Below are 15,032 nucleotides of genomic sequence, written 5' to 3'. Positions count from 1 at the left end.
TTTTTTAAAGATTTATTTATTTTTATTGGAAAGGCAGATACACAGAAAGATCCTCTTTCTGCTGGTTCACTCTCCAAGTGGCCACAACAGCCAGAGCTGAGCCAATCCAAAGCCAGGAGCTGGAACTTCTTCCAGGTCTCTCACGAGGCAGCAGGGTCCCAAGGCTTTGGGCCATGCTCAACTGCTTTTCCAGGCCACAAGCAGGGAGCTGGATGGAAGTGGAACAGCCAGGACATGAGCCAGGATCCCAGTGCATGCACGGTGAGGACTTTAACCACCAGGCTACCATGCTGGGCCCTTTGCTGTTTTCAAACTGTTAGTCATTTTTGGAGGCGGGCACTGTGGTGTAGGTGGGCACAGTTGCTGCTTGCAATGGCAACATTCCATACAGATACGAGTTCAAATCCTGGATGTTCCATTTCCCATCCAGCTCCCTGCTAATGCACCTGGGAAAGCAGCAGAGGCTTGCCTAAGTACTTGGACCTCTAAACCCACGTAGAGACCCAGAAAAAACTCCTGGCCCTTGGCTTGAGATTGGGCCAGCTCTGGCTGTTGTGGCTATTTGGGGAGTGAGCCAGTGGATGGAGGATCTTTCTCTCTTTCTCAACTCTGCCTTTCAAATAAATAAATGCATCTTTAAAAATAATTTTTGGACAAGCAGTCTTGCAAAATCAGTTGCTGGTCCTGGGTGAAATCATAGATTTATTTTTTATTCATATGAAAGGCAGAATTTTGGGGAAAGGGAAAAGCAGACAGAGAAAGAGGCTGTACATCTGCTGGTTCACTTATCAAGGAGCTGCATCAACCAGAGCAGGACCAGGCTGAAACCAGGAGCCTGAAACTCTATCAGGAGCTCCCACACGGGTGGCAAGGGCTCAAGTACTTGGGCCATGCCCTGCTTTCTCAGCTGCAATAGTAGGGATCTGGACTGGAGGTGAAACAAATGGTAGTTGATCCGGTGCCCATGTGGGTGTGACCTGTTGTGCCCAAAGTGATACTGAGTTTTACAAAGTTATGCACACATTCCTTTAATTCTGCGATTTCAGACAAATGCTGATTGATTGGCTACCGTCTCGGGTAACAAGGTAGTCAGGTGAAAACCTTGGAGATCCCAGCTAGAAACGTCAGGGAGTGGAGGTGACTGGGAGAACTGCCTGGACCAGCTTGGACTTTGTCCTGAAGGTTGTTCTCTCAGTGTTTCATACACAAACACAAACCCGGTTGTGTGATTTACACAGGGCACTCCCTGGGGACATGCAACCGAGTGCTGTAGGAGACACAGCTCTTGCTCCTGTTGGGGGACAGCCATGAGGAGGGAGGGACGGTACCTGCAGACTCAGTGCAGGACCCCCGGGGACCGCGCGGGCTCGTATTTTGAATCCACAGGCCCATACCGAAACCAACTTTGGTCATCACCCATGACCCAGGAACAACATCTCTGTCTGGGTTGTTGTGGGATGCATAATGTTTCTGTTTGTTTTCTGTGTTGTCTGTTTGTCTTGTTTTTGCTTTGTTTTTCCGAGTCACCTCGAAGATAAGAAAGGTGGGAGTGCACTTCCTTACATGGCCAGAGGGATGGGGATAGATCCAGGAAAGCAGCCGCGTGTGGGTGTGTGCTGGGGGTTATCTCCGGACGGGCCACTGGATCCGGAGGGCTGGCTCAGGACCGCGGGAGGCCGGGGAAGCTTCCATTTACAGGCCCTGAGAGTCGGACTGGGGCCCCACTCTGCTCCAAGCCATGAGGCTTCTACTTGGCTTCAGTTTCTCCTTCCGCAGAGCCAGAAAGTGGGCCCACAGGACTTTTCCGTGGCCCTCCCCAGGCCCCCTTGGCGCCGCACCCCGTCCCGCGGGGGCCGCCTGGGGGCGGGGCCTGCGCGGGGCCGCGCCCCGAGACTCACCTGTACTCGGAGCGGTGACTCACCTACCTGCTCCCCCCCTTCCCCCGCTCTCCGGCTGTTCCAGGAGTCCCCCGCTCCTCCTTCCTGTCGGGTCACTCCCTGCCCGAGAGTCCGATCTAGGCCCTGGGAATGAAGGAAGTCTAGGTTTGGGGGGGTGCACGGACGAAGAGATTTTTTTTTTTTTGGTCTACTACTAGATTCTTTCTGCAAAAGGGCGTCTCCACCCCCCTCAAAACCCGGGCGGGGAAAAGCTGGGATGGGGAGGAGAGGCGGCGGGAGGCGCCGGGAAGAGCGTGCCGGAGGGAGGTGCCGGGAAGGGCGGGCGGGGCCCGGGCCGCGGGCGGGGGCGGGCCGGGGGCGGGGGCGCCGGCGGCCCATTTCCTCCTCGGAGCCGGACGGGCGGGAGACAAAGCGGAGACCGTCGGCCTTGCGCTTCGGGAGTGTCCTGCGCTCGCCCCGCTCGCCCCGCTCGCCGCAGGTAACTTCGCACCCCGCTCGGCCTGGGTGCGGGGCTTCTGGGGCGGGCTGGGACGCCTCTTGGGCCACGCCGTCCGGAGTCGCACTTCGTTGGGGTGCGGGTCAGGCGTCGAGTCGGCGGCCACTTCCCCCGCGGAGCGCGGGCCTGGGCCGGGAGCGGGCGGGGCCGGCGACGCTTCTCGGCGCTCGGGAAGTTGAGGCTCCGCGGCGGCTTGAGGCGAGACGGCGCAGGCCCCGCGCGCCGCTCAGCTTTCCTTTCAGAAAAGTTTTCTCCCGGTTTCGAAACTTTGGGGGCTGCCTGGGTGCGCGTGCGCCGGCCCTGGCGGGGGTCGCGGCGCGGCGTCGGTGGGGAAGAGCTAGTGGTTTCCGCACTCCTTCCCTTTCCTCTCCCTGTCCGGCCAGAGAAAGTTCCTCGGGTGTGGGGCGGACGGCGGCGGAGCCGGGCGGGCCGAGGCCTCAGTCTTTCTCCGACTGATTGTTGCGGCTTGGGCGCTCGCCACAGCCGCGAGTCCTTTTACCGTGGACCCTAGTGACTTCCGCTTGGGGATTCCTCAGCCGTCCGCCTTGTCGCCCTTCAGGTAGACTCGATTCACTCCTGATTTCGGGAGTGGACTTAGCGGGACTTTTCTTGTTGACTTTGAAAGGAGAGAGTTTGTGCGCGCGCGCGAGCACTAGTTGGGCGCTCGCCCCCCGAAGCGGGCTCGGCGCAGCGGCTTTCCTGACGCGGCGGGCGGCACCCTCTAATGCCCCCCGCTTCGCTGCGACTGTGGGTGTGTGAGTGTGCACGCGTGTGCTGTGTGTAGAGTAAGCTGTGCTCAGTTCCCGGCTCGGTTAAGGGCGTTTCAGATGCAGGCAGTGTGGACCTGTGTGGCAGCCCGAGCATTTGAGCGATAAGATATTTGGTGTCAAGCAGTGATTTTTTTTAAAGTCCGAAGGTGACTTGTTTCATGAAATGGGAATTAGGCCGACCCCGTATTGTTACTTTTACAAGAAGGGTGGGTGAGTGAGGGGAGTTCTCTACGTAGTCTGTTCAGTATATATATTATATATATATATATAATATATATGTATGTATTTATTTTAAATTTAGCTAGAAAATAGCCTTTTATTTTTTTTCCTAAAACACTGGTAGCCCCTTAGGGCTTCCTTCCAGTGTGGTCTGACAGGCCAGTGTCCCCTGTTTGTATGGGAAGGGTATGATGAGAAACCATCGAGTGGGTCATTTTCTTACACCGGGATACTTGAGGGAAGTTTGTGGAAAGCAGAGTTAAATCAGTTTTAAAGCAAAAAACGTAAGAGCAAAAATTTTTCTGACATCCGTTTGTATGGTCATGCGAAAGAAATTTGTGGAGGGTCTGGAGGTGTTTGATGTGGGTTAGTCCCGGAGCAAGTGGTGTTTTGAGATGGATGAAGCTCAGCTGAGGTTGGCCAGGTGAAGGGAGGAAGCGATGAAGTAGCAAAGGGTGTGAGGGTTTGGGGAATTAGGCTGCCACTTTCGCTGTTTTCTTTTACTTCTGGCTCTGCTGTTTTTTCCTTGCTGTCTTTGTTTTTTTCTGGTTTATGCCTAAGGTCTGTCCAGCATATCTTGTGGCATGGGATCTAATCTAATCTGGTTGTTTCTTGTGACTTGGGGGTGGGGCATGAGGAGGGCCTTCTTCCTCCCAGTTGGGGGTCATCACAGACTCTCCCTGTGCTCAGTGTTGTGTGCTAAAGGACAAACCTTTGTGTTTGAGGGCAGCCGGCTTCTGAGCCACCTGGTCACAGGAAGTTCCAGGGGGCATTCAAACCCCGCCTTTCCAAAGGGAACTCTTGTCTGTCTGTGGTGCATAAATGAGATGTAGAGAACCTGAGGTAACAGGCCTGGTCTTGTCCTTTCTTTGAGGACAGGGTATGAAAGGCATCCTGGTTATGGGATGGTGGTCGTGGTGTGTGGATTCTGGTGAAAACCTGGACAGAGGAAACCAGATTATTCCACTCTTCGCCTTGGCTGCTTCAACTTTAGAAAAACTTTGACCTGGCCTCCACCCCCACTGGCAGTCAGCTGTGAAGCCTCCTGCCCAGCAGTGCTTTTTCAGTCTTCTCTTGAGTCTAGTTTAAACACAGGCAGCCTTTGCTGTTTCTAGGCCCTTTACACATGCAGACGATCCTGTAGCCCTGGCAACCACTAATGATGATTATTTAAAGGTTTGTATATATGATTTGCTTATTTGAAAGAGTGACACAGAGAGGGAGATTTTCCATCTGTTCCAAATGGCCTGCATTAGCTGGGGCTGGGCCAAAAGGAAAGGCAGGGCTGGGTTGTCCAGCAAGGTCTTCTTGCTGCGATAGAGACCCAGTACTTGGACCTCTTCCTTGCTTTCCCAGGCACATTGGCAGGGCACTGGAATGAAAGCACAGAAGTTGGGACTTGAGCTGGTACCATGATTTGGGATGCAGGCACATCTCAATCTGCTACACCACAGTATTGGCTCCTAAAATTTTTTAATTTTCATAAAATTCAGTTTTTGTTGTTGCTTATCACATCTGGTGTCATATCTAAGGAGTTGGTGCCAAATCCAGTGTCATGGGTATGTGCCCATGCCCCCCCACCAGCTGAGTTGTAGATACCTTGATGGCAGAGGGTTTTTTTTAATTGTGATCATTTTATCCTTCTAGAGTGAGCAAGCACAAGGAGAATAAGTAAAGACTTTTTAAAAATGCAGTTTTTGGGATGGGCATTTGGCCTAGAGATTAAGATGCCAGGTTGGATGCCAGTATTCATGTTGGTGGCCCTGGGTTTCAGCCTCCTGCCTCAGGTACAGCCTGAGGGGCAACAGTGGCAGCTGCAATGGATGGGTCCCTGCTACTATGTGGGAGACCTGAAATCAAGTTTCTGATTCTCTGCTGGCTCCCAGTTCAGCCTGGACCTTGTGGGCATTTGGGGAATGGGCCAGCAGATGAGAGCATTGCTTCCGTGACTCTGTTTCCTTATCTTTCAGATTAGAAACTGTAATAATAATTATTATTTTAAAGTTCATTTAAAGTTCATTTACTCAGAGAGACATACACATCTCTTTCTTCTGCTCATTCACTCCACAATGTGCTTGACAGAGTGGGGCCAGGCTGGATTCAGGAACCAGGAACAGGAACTGGAAACCTGAGCCCTTAACCACCTGGCTCCTCAGATACACTTCAGCTGGAATTTGAACCAGGCACTCCTTGGTGGGATCTGGGTGTCTCGAATTGTTGCTAAACCTGTTGTGCCATAATACCTGAATGCTGTCATGAAGTGAAAGAAGTCATTTTAAAAAAGATTCACTCGTTTTTACCGAAGAGGCAGATTCACAGAGAGGAGGAGAAACAGAGCGTGAGAGAAAGAATCTTCTGTCTGCTGGTTCACTCCCCAGATGACTGCAATACCCAGAGCATAGCTGATCCAAAGCCAGGAGCCAGGGGCCAGGAGCTTCTTCCAGATCTCTCACATTGGTTCAGGGGCCTAAGACTTTGGACCATTCTCTATTACTTTCCCAGGCCATGGATAGGGCACTGGATTGGAAGTAGAGCAGCCGAGACGTGAACCATTGCTCATATGGGATGCTGGCGCTGCTGGGGCTGCAGGTGGGGGACTAGCTAGCTTTTGGGGGGCTGCTGCACTGGTTCCCCCAAAAGTAATTCTTAAGGATAGTAAGAAAAATACATATGTGGTGGAATATTTCCTATATTGCTAATTTGGCTTTGATTATGTGTCTGTTATATGTTGAATTATGACAATGAAACATCTTTGAGAGCTTTAAATTTGAGATTCTCAGAGTTTGAGCTTTGTTATCTGTATAATGTAGCAGATGATTTATAGGGGATATTTATCTTAACTTCTGATAGGATAAAACCCTAATTATTTTCAGTTATGGACCGCTGGACAGGACATGTTTTTAACTATAGAAAGTAAGTTTTTCAGATAAAACCAGTGGACAGATTCAGTATTTAAGCACCATTAAGGCCTGGTGCAGTGGCCTGGTAGCTAAAATCCTTGCCTTCAACACAATGGGATCCCATATGCACATCCTCAATTCCCATCCAACTCCCTGCTTGTGGCCTGGGAAAGCAGTCGAGGACGGCCCAAAGCCTTGGCACTGTGTACCCATGTGGAAGATACTGTGGAGGTTCCTGGCTCCTGGCTTTGGATCTGCTTAGCTCCGGCCATTGCGGCCGCTTGGGGAGTGAACCATCTGATTGAAGATCTTCCTGTCTCGTCTCTCTGTATATCTGACTTTGCAATAAAAATAAATACATCTTTAGAAAAAGCATGATTAAAAGTTGGTGATTTAACTTTAAAATTTTTAGACCATAAATTTATTTTTTTATTTTCATTGTAAAGTCAGATATACAGAGTGGAGGAGAGACAGAGGAAGATCTTCTGTATATTTATTCCCCAAGTGGCTGCGGCAGCCGGAGCTGCTCTGATCTGAAGCCAGGAGCCTCGTCTAGGTTCCCACGCAGGTGCAGGCTCTCAAGAATTTGGGCTGTCCTCAACTGCTTTCCCAGGCCACAAGCAAGGAGCTAGGTGGAAGGTGGGACCACAGGGATTAGGGATTAGAACTGGCGCCCATATGGGATCCTGGCTCATGCAAGGTGAGGACTTTAGCTGCTAGGATACCACACCTGGCCCTAGACCATAAATTGTCTTTGCCAGATGCTAAACCCCTTCAAGGCCATTGTTTTTTTTTTTTTTTTTAAAGATTTATTTGTTTTTTGCAAAGTCAGATATACAGAGAGGAGGAGAGACAGAGAGGAAGATCTTCCATCCAACGATTTCACTCCCTAAGTGAGCGCAACGGCCGGTGCTGTGCCGATCTGAAGCCAGGAGCCAGGAACCTCCTCCAGGTCTCCCACACGGTTGCAGGATCCCAATGCTTTGGGCCATCCTTGACTGCCTTCCCACGCTACAAACAGGGAACTGGATGGGAAGTGGAGCTGCTGGGATTAGAACCGGCACCCATATGGGATCCTGGCCTGTTCAAGGCGAGGACTTTAGCCGGCATGCCATGCTGCCAGGCCCAATTCAATTGTATTTTGTGTCTTTCTGTTTACTGTAATATCTGATTTATTTCTTTGCACATAGCAGTGCTATTGAATCAATATTGGATTAGTTACGTTAAATATACTTAGGGAATATGTAGGGTTATGCCAAGTTTATATGGGAATGGAGACATAGCTTAACACCCAGTTTATTAAGATTTTTTCCTGTGCTGATGGTGTTGTGGTTCTGAAGGTTAAGCTTGCTTGGGGTACCCATATCCCTTACTGCTCCATTTGAGTCTTGGCTTCTTTGAATGTAGCTTGCTGCTAATGCAGCTGGGAAGGCAGTGATGGTGGCTTGAGTAATGGAAATCTGGGTGGACTTTGACCTGGTGCTGCTATTGAGGCATTTGGGGGATAAACCAATGATAAATCTATGTCATTGATTCCTGTCCTCCCCTCCATCCCCTAGCCAGTCCCCCTCTGTCTGCCTTTGAGTTACATATATAGAGAGATCTTCTATCCAAGGACTTAGTCAGGACTGAAATCCAGACTCATACAGAATGCTGGCATCACAGGTGGTAACTTAACCCACTGTACCACAAAGCTCAGCCCCCAATTTTCTTAAGATACATCTATTTTTGTTGGAAAGGCAGAAATACAGAGAAGGGAAATACAGAGAGTGATTTTCCATTTGCTGGATCACTTCCCAAGTGGCTGCAACAGTCGAACTGAGTTGCTCCCAAGCCAGGAGCCTTCTCCGGATCTCCCACGCGGGTACAGAGTCCCAAGGCTTTGCTCCATCATTCACTGTTCTTCCCAACCCCCCTCCCCCTCCCAACCCACCCACATGAATCAACACCCACTTGAGATCCCAGGTGTGCAAGGCATGGATCTAGCCATTGAGCCATCTTGGTGGGTCTAGACCTCAAGTAAATCTTACAATATTCTTTCTTCTATGAGACATACTGCCTAGAGATAATGCTGTCCAGTTGTCCTGATGATTGTAATAATTTCAGGCTGATTTTGGTGAGGTGATAGTGACCTTGATCCTGCATCGATATGTGTGCTGTCTTGTGTGATTCCTTGTAAGTGCCAGCGTGGTTCTCTCTCCAGTGTCTTTGCTTAGGATTGTACCCGACTCCACCACCAGTTGTCAGTAGAATGAGATACTTGTTTTTGTTTCTTGGCAATAAATTACTGGATCTAAAAGCCTAGTGGGAAGACATGGTATAAGGATGAGAGTCTGGTGTATGTTTTTTAAATTAAAGATTTTATTTACTTATTTATTTCTGAAAGGCTGAGAGATACAATTATCTCAAATGCCTACAACAGTCAGGGCTGGGCGAGGCTGAAACCGTAAGCCAGGACCTCCATCTGGGTCTACCGTGTTCCTGGTAGGGACCCTAATATTTGAGCCTGCTGTTTCCCAGTGTGTTCATTAATTTGAAGCTGATTTGAAATGGGGGCAGGTATAGACCTCAGGCACTCAAGGATGTGAACTTACAAAGCAAGGCTTTAGCCATTGAGCCGTTGCACCGGGCCCAGTTTATATATTTATTTTTTAATTACCTTTTTTTGAAGAGCAGACGCACATACACACAGCTGGAGAGAGAGAGAGATCCTATCCTCTGGTCCAGTTCCCTAGATCCTTGCAGTGACTCCTCACTGCCTCACCTTTGCCCCACAGGGTCTGCATTAGTAGAAGATTAGAATCAGCTCAGTTGAGAATTGAACTCTGATGCTCCCATAAAGGACTGGAGTGTCCTCTCCTGTGGCTTGATTGCCAGGTCAAACTCTTACCTCTGGTGTGTGTCCTTTGATTTTTTTTCTAAGTGCGAATGTTGCTCATATGTAACTTGCGTACACACTAGATTTTAATTTATGTGATTTTTGTAATCTGCCCACTTAACATAATTTGAACATTTCCCTGTTGGTAGAGTAAGTTTGATCCTTATGTTATGTACCACAAAGAAGACATGCTGCCAAATCAGCTAGGAAATACCATCAATTTTAAGACCACATCCAGATTTCAGAGACTTAAAAAATGTGAAGTAACTTGTGCTTTAGAGTTGATGAAGTATGATTAACCGCTGAGTGCTAACATGGCATGTTAGTGATTCCCTCCTTTTCCATTACAAGGCTGCCTTAATCAGGCCTCTGCAGGCACTGTGCAGACTTTCAGGGCTGCTTTAGTTTGTATTGAAATCTCACCGATTCTTGGTTACTTTTTTGGGATAACTGATTAAAAAATGGAATCCCTGTGGGGAAACTACTTTTTTTCCTTTTTGATTATAATAGTTATAAAATTAGTCATTTTAACTACAGCAGTGTGTCACTAATCTTGGGGACACTGTTCTGAGAAATGTGGCATTAGGTGATTTCATTGCTGCGCAGTCATCACGTAGTGTATTTACACAGGTGTAGTTGATATAAGTGCTTTTTAAAAAAGATTTACTTTTATTGAAAGGCAGATTTACAGAAACGAGGGAGGGAGAGAGGAAGAGAGATGGGGGATATCTTCATCCGGTGGTTAATTCCCCAAATGGCTGCAACAGTGGAACTGTACCCTGTTCTTTCCCAGTCCCTAGGCAGGCAGATGAATTAGAAGTGAAGCAGCCAGGACTTGAACCTGTGCTCATATGGGATACCAGCTTAGCAGGTGGTGGCTTCAAATGTTATGCCACAACACCAGTCCTCTAACATAGGAGGGAGCGTGGTATATTTATTTGAAATGCACAGTGAAAGAATTCTATCTGCAGCCGGTTCTCCCCAGGAACCTAGGACTTCCTTGGAGTTTACCACATGGGTGGCAGGTGCCCAATTACTTCCCATGTGCACTAACAGGGAGCTGATCTATATGGGACACTGGCAGGTATCATAGCTTGCTATGCCACAATGCTAGCCCGAAGAAAGACAAAAAAGTACAGTATTGTAACTATGTGGAGAACATACTCATGGTCATCCAGTATTAAGTCCTGCACATAATTGTATGTGCTGTACTTTTGTATGATCGGTATCTCCACAAACTGATGGTTAAAAACTCACTTGGTAATAGGATATTTTAGCTGTCATTATCCTGTGGGACCATCATCATATATGCAGATGATTGTTGAGTAAAACCTTGTTTGTGTGGTACATGATGATCTATTTTTAAAAATGTGTAGTTCAGTAGTGATAAGCACATTGATAATGTTGGAGTATTGCCACTAGGCATTACTAGAACTTGATAGTGTCCTTTTAGCTGCTTAGGTCTTAGTAACATTTCTTCTTTTTCTATTTTTTAGACTGTAATTACAGTAGTGTTGTCTGCAGACTTGTTCTTCACCTTCGTACATCTTCAAATTCTTGTAGTGACTTTTTCGTTTCAGTTGTATTCTAAAATTTCTTTGCTTTTTAAGCTATCTCATTATTGATATTTCTGTTGCTTTCAAACATTATTTTCTTGACTTTGTCCGCTTACCCCTTAGTTCTTTGAGCGTCAGGAAAGTGTCATTAAAGCAAAGTCCACTGTGGGACTGGGGGACAGTTTTTTATTGGTTTAGTTTCTCCTTTGGTTTTTGTTTCTCTTTCTTTGTATGGCTTCTGCGTTGGATCTGATGATGTGGTAACTCTGGGCATCAGGTTCTTCCACTTTCCAGAGCTTGCTTTTTTTTTTTTTTTACCTTTTGTAGTCTTTCTGCTCAGAATCAATCTGAGGTATAAACATCAGCTCTTAGGTCTTTTCTGAGCCTGTGCCTTTCTCTGGGCAGTACAACATGGTCACTCTTTGTTATTCTCTGTTCTCCTCCCCTCCAGCCCAATGTGATTGCTTTTAAGTGTGTTTGGTCTTTGAAGTCTAGCTCCCAAAAAGATAAATCAAAGAAAGAGGAAAGGGAAACGGTGCTAGTCCATTAAATTGCTTGGAAGTCACTTCAATTGAAGGACATGTGTTTCCGTCCACTGCAGCTATCCTGGGTGCCCCCTTCTCTGGCTATAGCTTGTGTGTGTGTGTGTGTGTGTCTGTCTCCGTCCATCCCACTGCAACTTGCCTGGGTGCTCCCTTCTCTGGCGGTAGCACGTGTACGCACATGTGTATTTGTGTGTCCATTCATCCGTCTGTCTGTCCCACTGCAGCTTGCATGGGTGTCCTCTTCTCTGGCTGTATCTTGTGTCTGTGTGCTCAGTAATGGCTGCCCTTTCTAGTGTCTGCATCCTCCTGATTGGAAGCAGTACTCTGTGATGAGAACACAGATCTCCATTTTGGACGACAGTGTTCTTTTTGTCCCCATTCGTTTCTGCAAGCCGTTTAGAAGCTGCTTCAGGAATGCGTGTCTGGTTGCCTGTCCAGGGCTGTGATTGAAGGATGGGCAGCTGCTGCTGGCCTAAGAGCTGAAATTGATAAAAATTAACTTACTTTTAAAAAGATTTATTATTTACTTGGTAAGTGGAATTGAACAGAGGAAGAGATGGAGAGCTTGAGATCTTCAGTCTTGTGGTTTACTCCCAAATGTCCGCAATGGCTGGAGCTGGGCCAGGAGCTTCTTACGCCTGTCCCAGGTGGGTGCAAGGGCTCAAGGACTGGGCCATATTATTATGCTTTCCCAGATGCATTCGTGGAGAGCTGAGTCAGAGAGCAGTTAGGGCTTGAACTCGTGCATAAGGGTGCTGCCATTGTAAGCAGCAGGTTAAAGTGCTATGCCATAACACGGACAATTGTATTTGTTTTTTGAAGATTTATTTAGGGGCTGGCATTGTGGCATAGTATATAAAGTTGCCAGTTGTAATGCTGGCACCTCACTTGGCCTCTAGTTTGAGTCCTGGTTTTCCTGTTTCTAATTTAGCTCCCTGCTGGTTCATCATCAGGGGAAAGCAGTGGGAAGACAACTCAGGTCTTTGGGCTCCTGTAGCCATATGGGAGACCTAGTTAAAGCTCTTGGATTGGGACTTTGGTATGGCCAGCCTTAGTCTTTGGGGCCATTTGGGGAGTGAACCAACAGATGGAAGTTTGATCTGTGTGTGTGTCTCTCTGTAACTCTGCCTTTCAGATACTTACAAAAGGTGTGGGGGGGGCTTATTTGAGAGAATTACAGAAGTGGTAGAAACACACATACATACCTACACAGACACGCAAGGAGGAGAGATCTTCCATTAGCTGATTCACTAGCCAAATGGCCACATGGCTGGAGCTCGACCAGACTCAGTTCCATTGCTTTTGCAGGCCATTAGCAGAGACCTGATCTGAATGATGCAGCCTAGACCTGAACTGGTATCCATTTGGGATACCAGTTGCTGCCATGGCAAGTGGTAGCTTTATCTGCCATAGCACAACACCAACCCCATTACAACTGTTTTTAGAATAGCATACTGAAGAAGGGATTTTACTGTGTGAACACATTAAAATCTTTTTGGGATCAGCACCATGGTATAGTAGGTTAAACCTTTGCCTGCAGTGCCCGTATCTCCTAAGGGTGCTGGTTCAATTTTGACTGCTCTGCTTTCTCTCTCTCTGTTTTTTTTTTTTTTTTTTTTTTTTTTTTTTTAGAATTTACTTATTGGAAGGTCAGATTTACATAGAGAAATATCTCCCAACTGCTGGTTCGCTCCTCATGTAGCCACAACAGCCAGAGTTGAGCTGATCTGAAACCAAGAGTCAAGAGCTTCTTCTAGGTCTCCCACATGGGTGAAGGTCCCATTAGGATATCCTCTACTGCTTTTCCAGGCCACAAGTAGAGAACTGTATGGGAAGTGGAACAGCCAGAACATGAACTGGTGACCATATGGGATCCCAATGCATGCAAGGTGAGGATTTAGCCACTGAGCCATTGTGCTGTTACCTGACTGCGCTGCTTTCAATCCATCTCTGCTGATGTGCCTGGGAAGGCAGTGCAAGATGATTCACATCTTTGGGCCTCTGCAGCCACTTGGGATACAGGGAAGAAGCTCTTGGCTTGGGATGAGCTCAGCTCTGGCCTTTGTGGCCATCTGGAAAGTCAACCAGCAGATGGAGGATCTGTATCCTTAACTATCTGTAGCTGTGACTTTGAAATACAAAAAAAATGGGCCTGGCATGGTAGTCTAGTGGCCAAAATCCTAGCCTTGCAAGCGCCAGGAACCCATATCGGTGCTGGTTCTAATCCTGGCAGCTCCACTTCCCATTCAGCTCCCTGATTGTGGCCTGGGAAAGCAGGCAAGGATGGCCCAAAGCTTTGGAACTCTGCACCCACATGGGAGACCCAGAGGAGGCTCCTGCCTCCTGACTTCGGGTCAGCTCAGCTCCAGCCGTTGCAGCTGCTTGGGGAGTGAATCGGTGGATGGAAGATCTTCCTCTCTCTCCTCCTCTCTGCATACCTGACTTTCCAATAAAAATAAATAAATCTTTAAAGAAATTTTGGTTCTACTATACATGATGAAGGATTTGTTGCATTAACACCTCTGTTTTGGTGAGGAACAAGAAAACACTTCAAGCATCTGCGAGTGTCTTTCAGAGCATCAGTTTCTTCAATTTGCCTGGGTACCTGTGTGCTTGCTTTGAGTGCCTTGGGGATATTGGTTACACATTCCGGTGGTCTGCTCAGCCTCCTGTGTTGAGGCCTGAATCTAATAGGGTGAGGATTGGACAGTCTGGCTTGACCTGCTTTGCCTCATCTTATGCTGTTTGCTTGTAATACTGCTGCACTGAGTCATCTGTTAACTGAAAGTTCAAAGTGTGCAGTAAACCGTCGACATTGCCCTTTCTCAGTTGGAGCCTCTAATGTTCATTATTTTGACTTGAGATTTCTTCACTGCTCTCACATTTTTCTTTATATGCAAGTATGCCCCAACACTACTTCTAATGGAGCTTGAAATTAGCATGCATTTCTATTTATTTGTTGATGGACTGTCATATATCAACCCCACTATTTGATTGGGATTTAATTTGTGCTTTTGTCACTAGCTGCAAGTTTGGAATAATGTGTCCTGTGTAAATACAGTTTGAAGGGGTACTTCTGATATTTTTCTAAACATTTGTAACAAAGATTTGGTCATTTGGAACTAGTATGTGAGTAATGTGATTTATTTTTAAAATGTCTGACATTTTTTTCTGTGTTCCCATTTTTTGAAGAGAAGGCATGGAATTATTGTGAAGGAGTTGTAACTTTAAGAGTTTTAAAGTAAGATTTTGAGGACTTCACAGAAGAAAAACTTGTTTTGGCTGTAAAATTTTGTAATCAGTAGTTTAATTAACTAGATTTGATGTTAAGTGATTGATTTTCCTTAATTGCTAGTTTAAAGGCTCATTCTTTCCTAGAATGTTTACTCCCTTCCCCCCACCCAGCCCCAAGATTTATTTGAAAAACAAAACTATGGAGAGGTAGAGGCAGAAAGAGATCTTCCATCTGTTGGTTCATTCCCCAAATAACTGCAACAGCTAGGGCTTAGTGAGGCTAAAGCCTGGAGCCTGGAATCCCCTGTTGGTCTCCCACATGGATGACAGAGGCCCAAAGGTTTGAGTTGTCTCCCACTGCCTTCCCAGACACGTTAGCAAGAAGCTGGATTGCAAGTGGAACAGCTGGTGCTTGAGTCAGTACTCTGATACGGGTTGCTGAGGTTGCAGGTGACTGCTTAATTTGATGCATCACAACATATCTCCTAGATTGCTTAATTCTTTTTTTTTTAAAGATTTATTTATTTTATTACAAA

The 15,032-nt window shown here is 47.1% G+C and overlaps 1 protein-coding gene across 1 annotated transcript in view; it reads left to right on the top strand.

The window, feature by feature from the left end:
* The first annotated feature begins 2,239 nt into the window (after positions 1-2,239).
* CTNNA1 (catenin alpha 1) overlaps positions 2,240-15,032 on the top strand; it is a 153,543-nt gene continuing 140,750 nt past the window's right edge. The window contains exon 1 of the mRNA XM_004586458.2: positions 2,240-2,376. The gene's annotated coding sequence lies outside the window, so the exon portion shown is untranslated. The remainder of the gene's footprint in view (positions 2,377-15,032) is intronic.

Source organism: Ochotona princeps, chromosome 19 (genome assembly GCF_030435755.1).
Source record: "Ochotona princeps isolate mOchPri1 chromosome 19, mOchPri1.hap1, whole genome shotgun sequence".
NCBI lineage: Eukaryota > Metazoa > Chordata > Mammalia > Lagomorpha > Ochotonidae > Ochotona > Ochotona princeps.
This window is presented reverse-complemented; position numbering and strand designations above follow the sequence as displayed.